We start from the raw sequence: 13474 nt of genomic DNA, 5'->3' as shown, positions 1-13474 counted from the left end.
TCTGTAAGGTAAATCATGAAGTACTCTTGGAAGATTCAATTTCTCAACCATTTCTACTGAGATTATATTTTAAAAGGAAACACTATCAACTATAACTTTGCATACCTTATTATTGTACTTGCACTTTGTTCGAAATATAGAATGTCTTTGGTTGTAGCTTTTTCTTTCTACTTCTTCTTCCACAATGTTTTCAACTCTCATTTTCTAATCTATAATGGCTGCCTCCAAATGTCCACTTCTTGAGTGTTGTATCTCTCTCACACACAAACAACTTCTATACCTGACCTGGGAGTTCCTTCCATGCATTTCTCCCCAAGACTTTTGGAAAACAACTTGGACCTCCTTCTAAGGCCCTCGCGGTAGACCTCCATGTCCACCTCTTGCAATGAGTGAACAAAAAATCTGCAACCAATAAAAATTCTACTAACAAAAATTAAATTAGAAAACTCTTCCACTTCCCAAATCTTTTACTCAGCTCTTATACCAAAAATGATGCAGAGCCTCACCTTGGAAAACTCAAGAGGAAATCAATCACTCAACTGAGTTGCTTCAAGAGGCACATGCACCCTCTAGGATCAAACTAAAACCAAAGTTAACCATTAACAAACTAATTCTCTTTATACATATTTAAATGAGAATCTGCAACATGAACTTCAAGAATGATTAAAACTTCTTTCAAACTGTTAACAAACTAATTTTTTCAATACCTAGTGAAAACTGAGATGCGACGAGAACTTTCATAACCTCCTATCACAACATTTTTCTGCACTAACTTAATAAAATTTGACCTGACTTTTCTACAATCTGTTTGATATACTTTTTTTGGGAGAAGAAAACTTGACATAACTCTAACCAAAAATTGAATACCAAAAGAATTTACTCATATTCAATCTACACCATCTTTTCTTCTTGCATGAATTTAAAACGTGGGCACAAACTGACCATCGATTGAGAAATGTTCAAGAACTTACAACTGCACATTCTATATATAACAAAAAAATCTTTCCCTTTATCACATATCGATAAATATATGAAATATTCAATTGATTCATAGACATAAACCTGTGCGGTTGAACGTATTGATGGAAAGGATGACAAAAGAAAATAAAGAAAAAAATAAACTTATATACATACTCATCTATGACCATAGAACTGATCACAGAGAGTTAAATGATTTCCATCAGCAAGGAATGACTCTCAAAATAGTTTATGCCAGACTTGCAACACCCCAATCGATCCTACTATAATACAATCTGAAGATAAAAAGCTCTAAACTATGAAGGAATACAAAGAATCGACTTACATATGATTTGCAAAATTAGAACATTCGTATATTTTTAGAATATTAATTTCCAAAAGATGGTACAAAAGGAAAAATCACACTTCCAACTGAAAAAGTAGAAAATCAACACCAAGAACATAAAAAAAATTATATTCTCTCTGCATTCAATCCTTCTATTACATCAAAAACTGGCTTTTTAAAACCACTTTCCTCTCTATCGATTAGGAAGATGAAACATCCGCAAAAGAAGGGAGCCGTTTTGCAAATTATGAATATTCGTAAAATTGCCGCCAACTCCTGTCACTTTCCAGTATTTGATTGGATTTTAAATTATTGAACACTCCAAACTATAACTTAAAGAAAACTAACATAACTAAAAACAAACATACGTTGTCCCAGGTGGCTATAATTGGAGAGCTTATATAATCGCTATTCCATTTATGCCACCACATCATAGGATTTTATTGAAAACATTAAAATTTAAAACACACACAAAACATGACATTAACTTCTTGTCGCACTTTCAACAATGTTACTTCCTGTAGCATTTTTCTTATCTGCCACTGCATTTTTCTTATCTGCCACTGCAGTATTTTTCAACCTACTGGGTAACTCAATTGAGGATAAATGTGTATGGTCATGAGGAGGTATTTTATAGTTCTAACCAATTTGCACACCTGTTGCTAAAATGTAACCAAAAAGAGATATATTTCTTGTATTTTTTGTTTTATGATGAATGTAATTTACCAATGCAACTATATGAACCTCTACTTTAACCAAGTATTTAAAAAGGAAATAACAAAGATAGAGTAACAAGAGATTTCAAGCAAAGTGTTGAAAGGGAAATTTCTAATGGACATAAGCCAAAGTAACAATAGGTCTATGAATTAAATTATCAAAAGAGGATCTGGTAGGAAACTAATGAAGTTAGGAGTAGGGCTTCCTCAACTCCACTAATGTAGTCATTGATGGGAACTTCAATAATAACCAAAATATGTTGGAATTTTAGTAGGAAAGGTAAACTTTTGAGAGGGGGTGAATCAATAGTTTAAACTTGGACCCATAAAAATTTCACCACATATCTATCTCATACATTCAATGAGTAAACTAAAATAACATGTAAAGCATATACATTCTTAAAAATCCATTAGACAAAAGGCCCAAATTAAAAATAAAAAAGGCTTATGCTTCTCTCATTTCAATAAGAAAAAATAAGATCATTATTAATATGATTCAAATTAGCTTGGCTAAATACCCTTTTTTTAATATGGCAAGTTCTCCATTTTTGTTTCATAACAAATTAGGTCATATTATTTATTTATTTTGAATCATGTAAACACATAAGCAACCATACACATATGACACCAGATATGATTACCCAGAAACCCTTTAATGAGAAGGTAAAATTGGGGTGGGGATGACACCCACAAATCTTCACTATTGTAATAATAAAGTGTATCCAATGAAGGTTACAATGTTTTTATCATGAGTCATGATCTACCCTATGAAAGGTCTATCCTATTAAAGGCTTACAAAGACTATTAGGTCTCACCTTGTTAGAGGATTTCAACACCCTATTAGAAATGTGCCTTGCTAAAGGACTTTAACTTACAATTAAGTGAGCACCATGTTAAAGGATTTCATATAGCCTATTAGGACTACTCTGTTAAGAGATTTTGACTAAAATCACCTATTAGAATTTCTCAACATTGATCCTATAGTTAGCACTTGCTTGCTGGATAACATATGACCTCTAAACAATGTCTTCTTTATCCTTCTTGATCGGATGTCTCTTTGTTGTATCCTTTTCTCTATCCTCTATTCTGCTCTAACTAATTCTATGATGTTGTTTCACTTCATAATGTCTGAGCCACCATGAATGCTTTTTTTGTGCATGAAAACTTCTCTCTTATCTCCTTCAATTCCTTACACACACATAGAGAGTTTAGGGTTTCATCCTCCTTAAGAAGACTTAGGGACTTAGGGTTAGGTATGAAACTACAACTAAGATTCATCCATTTTGCCACTTAATATTTCTCATTTTCTAATTGGCTACATGGAATTTCCTAGGGGATCCAACTAGAGATTCATCCTTATCTCCAAAATTTTGAAATTTACCTTTAAGTTAGCTCAAAAATAGTTTACATAGTTGTTTGTGCCTTTACAAACAAATATGTCAAGACTATGTCACTCAGCATCTAAAGTCTCTGATGCTCGGCATACACTAATCTTTCTATTGTGACTTGACACCTATATTTCTTGGGATCCACTATTTACTCAGATCTTGTATCACTCAGCATATACTATCTACTCAGCACTTGAGTGACTCAACAGATGAGTGGCTTGGCACTCACTATGACTTGTCATTGTCTAACATATACATGTTGTGCTCAACATGTACTGGCAGTTTGGCATGAACTAAGTAAATAACTTAAGTTTGTTGACACTCACTTGTCAAAACCAATATGAGATCGACAAAATATGTTTCACAATTCATCAAATTTTGAGGCCATGGAAAGTGCACTCACACGAGACAAAACACTATGAAATAACAAAGATGGTCCTTTCTTCAATTCATCACAATAGTGGAATTTATTAACATAAGGAAAACATCATACCATACAATTGTAACAATAGAATAAAACTATTGGCTCCATTATTATTCATGAACATGCATTCACAAAATAACACACTCTAGCAAGAATAACTAAACTTAGAATGAGAGAACTAATAGCATATATTATTGCATCAACATAATGGTTTGAAGTACGTATTAAATCCATGTATTGAAAAGAAATCCTCTCCTCCCTTTGTGTTAGAAGTGAGAGCTCTTTTAATGGAAATGTATGTTAAAAACCTAATAAAACAAAGCTAATTATATATAAACTGACTCTCTAAATGGTGCAAAGTAGGTCTCTACTCTTTTTTATATCAATTAATGGGTGCATGAGCCTTTACATGACTTAAAAGAATAAAAGAATGAGAAGATAAGAAAATAGAAGTCATGAGAAGATCTAGAAGTATGTAGGAGCTCTAAAAATGGAAGCTTGACATTCTCTAGGTGTTTCTAGGAGTTGAACTATTGTCAAAATGCATTTTTGATGCATGGAATGCTCTAACATAGAAAATGGCAGTTAACACTTGGCACACTACTCCTTCAAATTTTCAGTGCACCTCTAAGAAAAGTGCACCTATGCACCTTGGTGATAGGATCCAAAAATCTAAAATTTCTTCTAAGTACCAAAACTGAATTTCTAGCATCTAGGTTTTCTTCCCCTTTATACCAAAATAGTGTCTAGATGCTTTCCTTTGAACTTCTCTATTATTTTCACAACTTCACTGGCCTTTGGTAAATCTAATGAATCATACTTATTCTTTATTACTTGTTAATAGTTTCTTACTTCTATTCTTATATCTACAAAATCATCAAGCTTGGTTTCTAGTTCCAACAATGCTTCTTTAGTTTTAATTGCTTATTGTACATCATCTTCTGATGAAGCATTTTCAACTGTATCTTTGAATTGTTGAAATAATATTTGCACTAAGGAAATCTTGGTATACAACTCATCTTCAAAAATCTCAAGGCTAGTGGCATTATAGTACTTATCTAATTCCAAAAGTTTCTATTAATATTTAATCTTTATTTATTGGAGAACTTCATGTGATCTCTCCATAATCTTATTCCCCAAGGATATTTTCTCTATCCAATCATCTAGTGTATCAAGATCCTTTGCTAAGTGTATCTCCATAAGCATCTAATACCTTTAACCATTTATAGATCTAAGTGCTTATAGATCATTAGTCCAGGTATGCACTTCATTAATTAGCCCAAAATATTGGTTTATAATGAAAACCAACTTGTCGACATAAGTCTAGATGTTGTGCAATAGGTTCAAATTGCCCTATATTATTTACACTCCTATCTCCTCAAAATTGAGATGGCATTGTTAAATTGCATCCAAAAATTAATAAATCTATTGCCCACCTATTTTCTTCCAAGTGTAGCTCCAAAAGTAATCTCAAGATTACCTAGGTCTATAGGTCTAACCACCTCCTTTAGGTATCCTATAACTAGCTTGTTCTTCTTTCATAGTATTATCATCTTTGACCCATCTTGGTCCATATGTTTGAACACCTTCTTGAGGCTTTTAGTGATCAAGACCATGGTTGTATCCATCATGGGATTTTTCAATATGACCTCCTTCATTTGATAGTCTTTTGGATTCAATTCTTCAGTGTCAGCATGAGGAGGTGGAGTAGTGATATGCATTAGAAGGTCCTGATATTGATTCTTAATAGTGAAGGAAAGTTTTCTACCATCACCCTTAGGTGGCTAGGATTTCTTCATTAATTTTATCGATTCTATCATTCCCTCCTCTTTTGTTAGTTCTATCTGCTTCTTTTGTTGGAACATGACCTCCTTCTTTAGCCATGATAGTGTTTTCCCCATTGGTGACATATATTTTGCTAAAGAAGTTGGTTCTAACATAGGCTTCTTTCCCTTATCACTCCTCTCTAGAGTCTTTTTTTATCAAGGGAGATCCTCAAAAGGAGTTTCGATTCTTTTTTGGGCTAAGGATCTAGCCTCTATATCTAAAGGAACTTGTTGAGTTTCTTATACTATCGTTCCTTCTTAAGATACTTCATTGGCATGTAACTTTACATATTCTCCTTCCTTTGTATCCTTACTTTTTGATGTTGCTTCAATTGTTGGAGGAGGTGGACCTATTGACCCTTTTTCCATTGTTATAGACATGTCATGTACTAGTGGTGGTGGAATACCGAGAGATCCTTAAGGTAGAGGAGGGAATTGATTCCAATCCTCTCCTAATGGCTAATTAATGGGAGTATCCCTTATTTTTTCACCCATAATATCGGTGCTTACAAGTATGAAATCAAAATCTAATAGGTCAAAAAACTTTCCTCCCCAACCTTCTATTTCCTCTATCCATTTATGTTGTTCATCTTCTAAAGTTTCAACCTAGATAGGCTCCATAGGGATAGACAAAGGTATTTGAGTAGTGCTTCTCCTTCTCTCCTCCTCTATCACCTTAGCTGAGTGAGTTATTTTATTCAAGGGGAAAAATTAAATTTTTTCCCCTTCTTCTTCATCCTTGACTTCAAGAATGGTTTCTGGCACCTCTAGTGAGGGAGTGCTCTTCTTCTTCAATTTCCTCTATTTTACACCTACTACCATTGTTTTTATTTGAGTTCTCTTAGGCACTGACAAGGAGCCTTCTTCCTCTAAGGTTCTAGGTGGTGGGACTCCTTACTCTTTTGGTGCTTCTAAAATAGGCTCTTGTTGTTTCTCTAGTTATTGCTCTAGTTGAGCTTTCTCCATCTCTTTTTGGGTTTTTGCTTCTTGGTCCTCAGCCACTTGTTTTCTTTTCCTAGGAGCTTCCCTTTTCTCTTACCCTTGCCCTTTTCAATCTCAAAATACTCAAGCTCCTATTCATGTTGATGTACTATTTTTGGCCTCACTTGGGATTTGGTAGGGTAGGTCAATATTATGACTTTAGTTTCTTTTCCTTTCTTGGGTTTGGCTATAGCCTAGAGATGTATGGACTGGGGAATTGGGTCCATCTAATATAGCTTCCTGATCTATTCCCTTATTAGTTTCACTATAGTTCTTCTGTAATGTTCAATATCATTATTTTCCTCATGCCCTATTTTAGTATTCATAATGGGTCTATCATAGATTCTATACCTATTGTACAAGGGATTCATTATCTCAAGGACATCCTTGTCTTAGGCCTTTAAGGGTATCTCCATGTTGAGCAGTTTTCCTTCAAAATGTAGACTCATCCTATAATAGTCCTTAACATAGACATCATAGTCATTTAATGCATTCATCCAATAATCATCCAAGGTTTCCTCATGTATGAACTTCTTCCCTACCAGTTGTTGAACCATCCTAATATTATGAAAATATGGGTGTGGAGCCTAATAATATTCCAAGGGATACTGGTTCCATTCTAAATTGAAGACATCAATATCTCTCTTTTTTTAACCTCTAAAGCTCCAAAGGTGATTGGCCAAACCCATTTTTCTTATGTTGTTTCCTCACTCTATCATATGCATAAGTGAGTTGACAAGCTATCTCCAATAGTATGAGCCATTTTGAAGGGTATGCTGGGAGATTCTTGGAGCATAAGAGAGTAAAAAAAACCCAGATATAGGAAAATGTTTTGAACTAGATGTAGTAGGCTCCTACTTCAACTATTACTTCATGTCACCTCTACTAATATCATTTTAGCATAGTCACCCTCGATAAACATGATAATGTTGAATATAAAACCATCATTTACTATCATGGATTCCATACTTTGTAGTGGGATATTTTTCTTTACCAACTATAGATATACCACATATGGCCAAGAATTTTCATCCTACATGTTTCCCTTCCTATACAACCCTGGGTAGTATGTAGTTTTGGCTGCTAGTAGATACACCATGTAGGAATTCATGTAGAAGCATGGATCATTCTTGACCAATATTAGTTGCTCATCTATATTGTCACTTAGAATAGTGGCCCAATCAATAGGCATCTCAGTTGTTCTGATGGTCTCAATGAATTGCACCATCCATGTTTCTAGGTGACCTACTACAGGAAGGCCCTTGGCCCTACTGAGGAGAACTGTTGAATACCTGATATCATCTTTCATGTACCCCCGGGTCATATCCACCTTTCCTACTCTCTGGTCCAAAGGTGTCATGTCAATAAAGAATGTGACTTGCACTAATTCTTTGGCCTCTTTCTCATTTCCCTATACCATTTGTTGGCACCTTCATAAGATATCTATAAGTATTGGTCTACACTTGGGAGGTGGAAAACTTTCTCAATGTTATGTGCCTTGATGTCATTAACTATCTCTTTTGTCATGCTCTTTACAACCTTCTCATTTGACATGTAGTTTTGGGCAAGTGTCATGATTTGTTTGGAGGATTGAACTAATGTAGGGTGCCAAGTGGTGTTCACCAACCCACTCTAGATTAGAGTAGATACCATCATTGATCTTTCCTTTGGTTTGTTGCAGAGTGTCAAGAAAGCATTTCATTCAATGTGTCCTAGTTCAGTATCCTAGATCTCTACGTGTTCTTTGAATCAAGATTTCTTAGGAGCTCCCTGGTATTTGAATGCTACTAATTTTGGTGCCATCTTTTTTGCCATAGAGGATGATGATGATGTCATTATATCTGCACAAAAGAGAAAAATATTAGTATTAGATGTCAAAAACCCTATGGGACTTAGCCAGTACCCATACTAAATAAAAAATAGGAAAAAACTAATTAAAACTAAAAAAAACTAAGTTAGACCCCTCAAATGCCTATTTTATGCACTAGAACACCTAGCACACATGTACTAGTACACTAGGTGTGCACTTCATTTTTTGCACTTGGGCATAATGTGCATAGTTGTGCACCTTGTGCACCTACGGCAAGTGTGCATGTGAAAAACTATTGCTTGTGTTTTGAAAGAAGAATTTTATGTTTCAAGTGTGCACATGCACACCTTTTATGGGTGTGCACATGTGCAAGTGTGCATGTGCACACCTCCAAGAGTGTTTTACCTTGGAGAGGTTTTGGAGATAGCGGAGCTATGGACCTAACTAGGGTGCAAGGGTGCACTAAAGAGGGGAGAGAAGAGGACAAATGAGGAGAAGAAGGGAGGAGGGTGTCTATTTATAGACCCCTAGTGCAAGTGTGCACCTCCAAAAGGTGAGCAAGTGCACACCTTTAGAGGGTGCACAAGTGAGTACCTTCACTTATGAAGTAAAATCTCCCCCAAAAACTAATTATTCCACCCCTCTAACCTATTTGATAGTGTTTGATTGAAGATTGAGGCTTGACCTAGACCTAGAGGAGGGTCCTAAATGACTGAGGTGCCAAACTAGGTGCCTGATAGAGGATTTTGAAACAAGGGGATCCACATTTTGTGACTCAAAATGGGGTGTGCATTGTGGGAACACAAAAAATCTTCATCATCACATCCTTATTGAATTTTCCCAATCATTGATCTGGTAACAAACTTTGACTTGTGCCTTAGACCATCTCAAACTTTCTATATTTCCATCAATAGTCAACATTAGATTCCTATTCTCCAAACTTGTTCATCCAGTTGTTACTGAGTAAAAATAACATTTACTTGGGTAATATAGAACCTTTTTATAACTAGACTTACTAAGGCAATACTAAATTTTCCTTTTACTTTTTCAATCACTCAGGCAATACTATATTCACTTGATGAATATAACCTCCCTTCATTAACCTTGTCACTTAATTAAGCTTGTGTTTTGAAATATATTGCAACAATATATGATTTAAAAACAATCAAACAAATATTATGCTATCATTGTCCAACTCATTCAAGTACCCATTAAATATCATACTTATCAATTATGTCTTCATCATACTTTCTTAAAATCTTCTTCATCAAGTCCTCTTCATCAATCAAATGATATGACACTCTACTAAGTTAGCATAATGTCTAGTCAACTAAGAATTTCACATCAATGACAATATAACAACTGATATGACTCTTTCACATACATTCATAGCATTACCTATTACATTATCAATTAGGGCTATTAGATTTTTAGGTATTGCTTTCTATTGCTTAGTGACATTGATCTATATCTTAGGTAGTGCACTCGCTCCTTCTTGAACATAGATAAAGATCCTATAATATTCAAGTTCTTTCTTTCTTTCTTCATCATCCTTTTCTGAAATCTCATCAATTCTCACATTTTCCCTTTCGATCATTATGGTAGTAGCCTTATTCAAATAGTTATATACATTTCTCCTAGTGAAATAACCTAGGAATATATCATAATCACCTTTAAATCAAATTTATCATTTCTAGCATATTTTAGAATATAACACCTACTTCAAAATATTTTAAATTGACTTACATTCAATGTATTCCCATACTAGAGTTCATAAGGTGTCTTTTTTAACCTTTCCTTAACTATACTCAGTTCAGTCTGTAAACTATAGTGCTAATTGTCTATCTCTAGTATATATGTGAAACTTTCTTCTCAACCAATAGTGTTCTAAGACAATAAAAAATGAATCTATTTATTCTCTCAACTATTCCATTGTATTATGGTGTCCTTGATATAGAAAGTTGTTCTCTTATTCCATTTATATTATGAAAGTTACTATATTCATGAAACATGAATTCTCCTCCTCTATTAGATATCAAATATATCAATTTCTTACATGTTTCTTTCTCAACTCTTTCCTTATACCATTTGAACATTTGAAATGTAATTTATTTATCATTCAAAAATATAATAGACATCATTCTTGAGAAATTATATAACAATTTGTGATTTGTTAGGATGTTTACTCTATTATAAGTAACCTTGTTAAAGAATTTTAACACTCCAATCTAATAATTTTACGTTTTTAGATTCTTTAAAATAGACCAATTGAGGTCACCCTTCCAAGGGATGACTGCTACAATGATGAGAAAGTAATACAAATAATAATAATGATATGTGATTTGCATTACCTTGCTATATCAAATCTAATGAAGCTCATCAACATACCATTCATTTCTCTTCTTCCTTCTTCCTATATTTTGATAGCTCTATTCCTCTTTCTAGTTATTATTCTCTCTACTCTCTTCTTACCTTATTCCATTCTCCTTTTATCCTTACAAACCCTAAAACCTAAATTTTGTGATCTTAAAGACATATCTCCATCCATGTAGAAACTTCTCGAATAATACCATAACACTTAACCTAGAAACTTATCTTTTCTTTCTAACTTAATCCATCATCATTAATAAGATTTTGATTTTTGATAACCTCCTTATTTTTTGTGAGGTAATCCATCACTTAAAAATTCTCATCCATCATTCTAGTTGTTATCTAAAAAGGTTCTTTCATATTGCTTCTCAGTACCCTCAACTAATAAAATATCTTAATATATAGTAACAACATGAAATAATTAATCAAAATGGACCTCACCAATCTTATTAATGATTTAGATCTTATTGATCTGGATCTTCAAGGGGCATATTTTACTTAGTCTAATCGTAGACTTGGAAAATAGTGTATCCGAGTGAGACTTAATGGATCCCTCATTATGATGGATTGGTTGGCTAATTATTCTTATACTTAATCAGTCATGGCCAGGATTAGATCTAATTATTCTCTGATTATTCTAATGATGGAATAATTGGATAAGAAAAGGAACTTCCCTTTTAGATTCAAAAAAATGTGGATGTGGAACCCCAAAATCAAGGACAAAATTAAAGAGTGGTAGCCTATCCAAGTTGAGAGCATAGCTATGTATAAGGTGGCTAAGAAGTTAAGGAATGTAAAACATAAAATCAAATTTTGGAATAAAATTGAGTTTGGTCACTTTTTTTAATCTAAAGCTAGCATTATAGAGGAGATTTCTCAATTACAAGACACTATCTTGAATCTAGGATATGAAAATGAGATTATTCAAAAAGAAAAAGCCCTAATTTTATGCTATGATGATATCATTGGCAAAGAAGAAAATTTTTGGAGACAGAGGTCCAGAACTATAAGGTTGCAAGAAGGTAATACAAGGTTATTTCATCTCACGACACTCAAGCACAGATTGGAAAACAAGATATCTAAACTTATTTAAAATGACAAGACTATTTCTAATGAAGCTAGCATCAATCAAGAATCTAATAGATACTTCAAAGAGCTCATTTTTGTTATTTTTGTGGAGATTGATTAGTCTCCAAGTGGGGGATTTTTGTGATGTGGAGCCTAATTAGACTCAAAGATTTTTTCGGCATGGTTTTTTCCCCATATTTTTTCTACATGGGTTTGGGGGCAGCGCCCCCAAGATGGGGTCCTAGGGCAATGCTCCAAGTGCACTCCCTATCGTAGTACAGGGTGGGGTTGAGGGGCAATGCTCCTGCAAGGGTTGTCAAGGTAGCACCCCCGAAGCCAAAAATGTCCTTATATTGTAAATGGCATTAGTTGCTAGTTTTCCTATTAGACAATTTATTCTAGCCCTAATTTTGTAAGTGCCAAAAGCTTATATAAAAAGGCTTAGGGTTAGTGATTTCATGATGAATGGTGATATTGTGGCTTCTTTCAATAGTATTGAGTTGTAAGGGATTACATATTGTAATTAGGTTGTAATCACTAGATAATAACAATATTGGACTTGTTTTTGGTGGATGTAGCCTAGTGATTGGATGAACCACATTAAATCTTGGTGTCTTATGTTCTCTTTTATGTGATCTACTATTTTCTAGTATTGGTTATATTTGCATGTAACTATTATTTTTGTCTAAGGTTAATCCTAACAATTTATGCTGATCCAACTTCATCTTTCACTAATTAGGAGAGGATATTGGGAAATATTAAGCCTATAATAGGGAAAGCACTCAACAAAAAGCTCTATGCAATACCCTCTTAGAAGGAAATTGCAAAGGCTATTTTTTCTTTTAAAGATGATAAAGCTCTAGGTCCTGATGATTTCCCCCTATACTTTTTTCATTATTTTTGGAGCATAGTGAAACATGGCATGGTCAAAGCTATACAGGAATTTTTTGTTTCCAAAAATCTTCTAATAGAGCTTAGTGCTACTTTCCTAGTCCTTATCCCTAAAGTGCCTAGGGCTGGGACTATGGACAAATTTTGGCCAATTAGCCTGTGTAACTCTTTCTACAAGATTATCTCTAAATTTCCCACTTAAAGAATGTTAGAGACCCACCCATTTTTAACTTCCCTTTAGCAATCTAGCTTCAATCCTAATAGGAAGATTTTGGATTCCATCATGTTGTCCATGAAGTAATCCATTCTCTTGAAGTTGTTGGGAATCAAGGCTTCCTAATCAAGTTGGATCTCTCCTAAGCCTATGATAGAGTGGACTAGATTTTCTTGCTTAAAGTCTTGACATCTTTTGAATTTGATAGCAATATTTGTACTCTCATTTTCCAATTGATTTCTTCTATCTCCATGGTTGTCATGGTTAATTATTCTCCCTCTTCTTTCTTTAAGCCTTCTAGAGGCCTCAAATAGAGAGACCCTCTTTCTCCTATTATGTTCATTATAATTTATGAATGTTTGGGGAGCTCATTTTTTTGGGTATTAACTCCAATCTTCTAGCAAGTGTTAAACCATCTTCTACCTCTAATAAGTTCTACCATCAACAATTTGTCGATGACACTATTTTGGGAGGGGAAGCCAC

Source organism: Cupressus sempervirens, chromosome 8 (assembly GCF_028749045.1).
Source record: "Cupressus sempervirens isolate cs-2001-9-10 chromosome 8, ASM2874904v1, whole genome shotgun sequence".
In the NCBI taxonomy this organism is placed as follows: Eukaryota; Viridiplantae; Streptophyta; class Pinopsida; order Cupressales; family Cupressaceae; genus Cupressus; species Cupressus sempervirens.
This window is presented reverse-complemented; position numbering follows the sequence as displayed.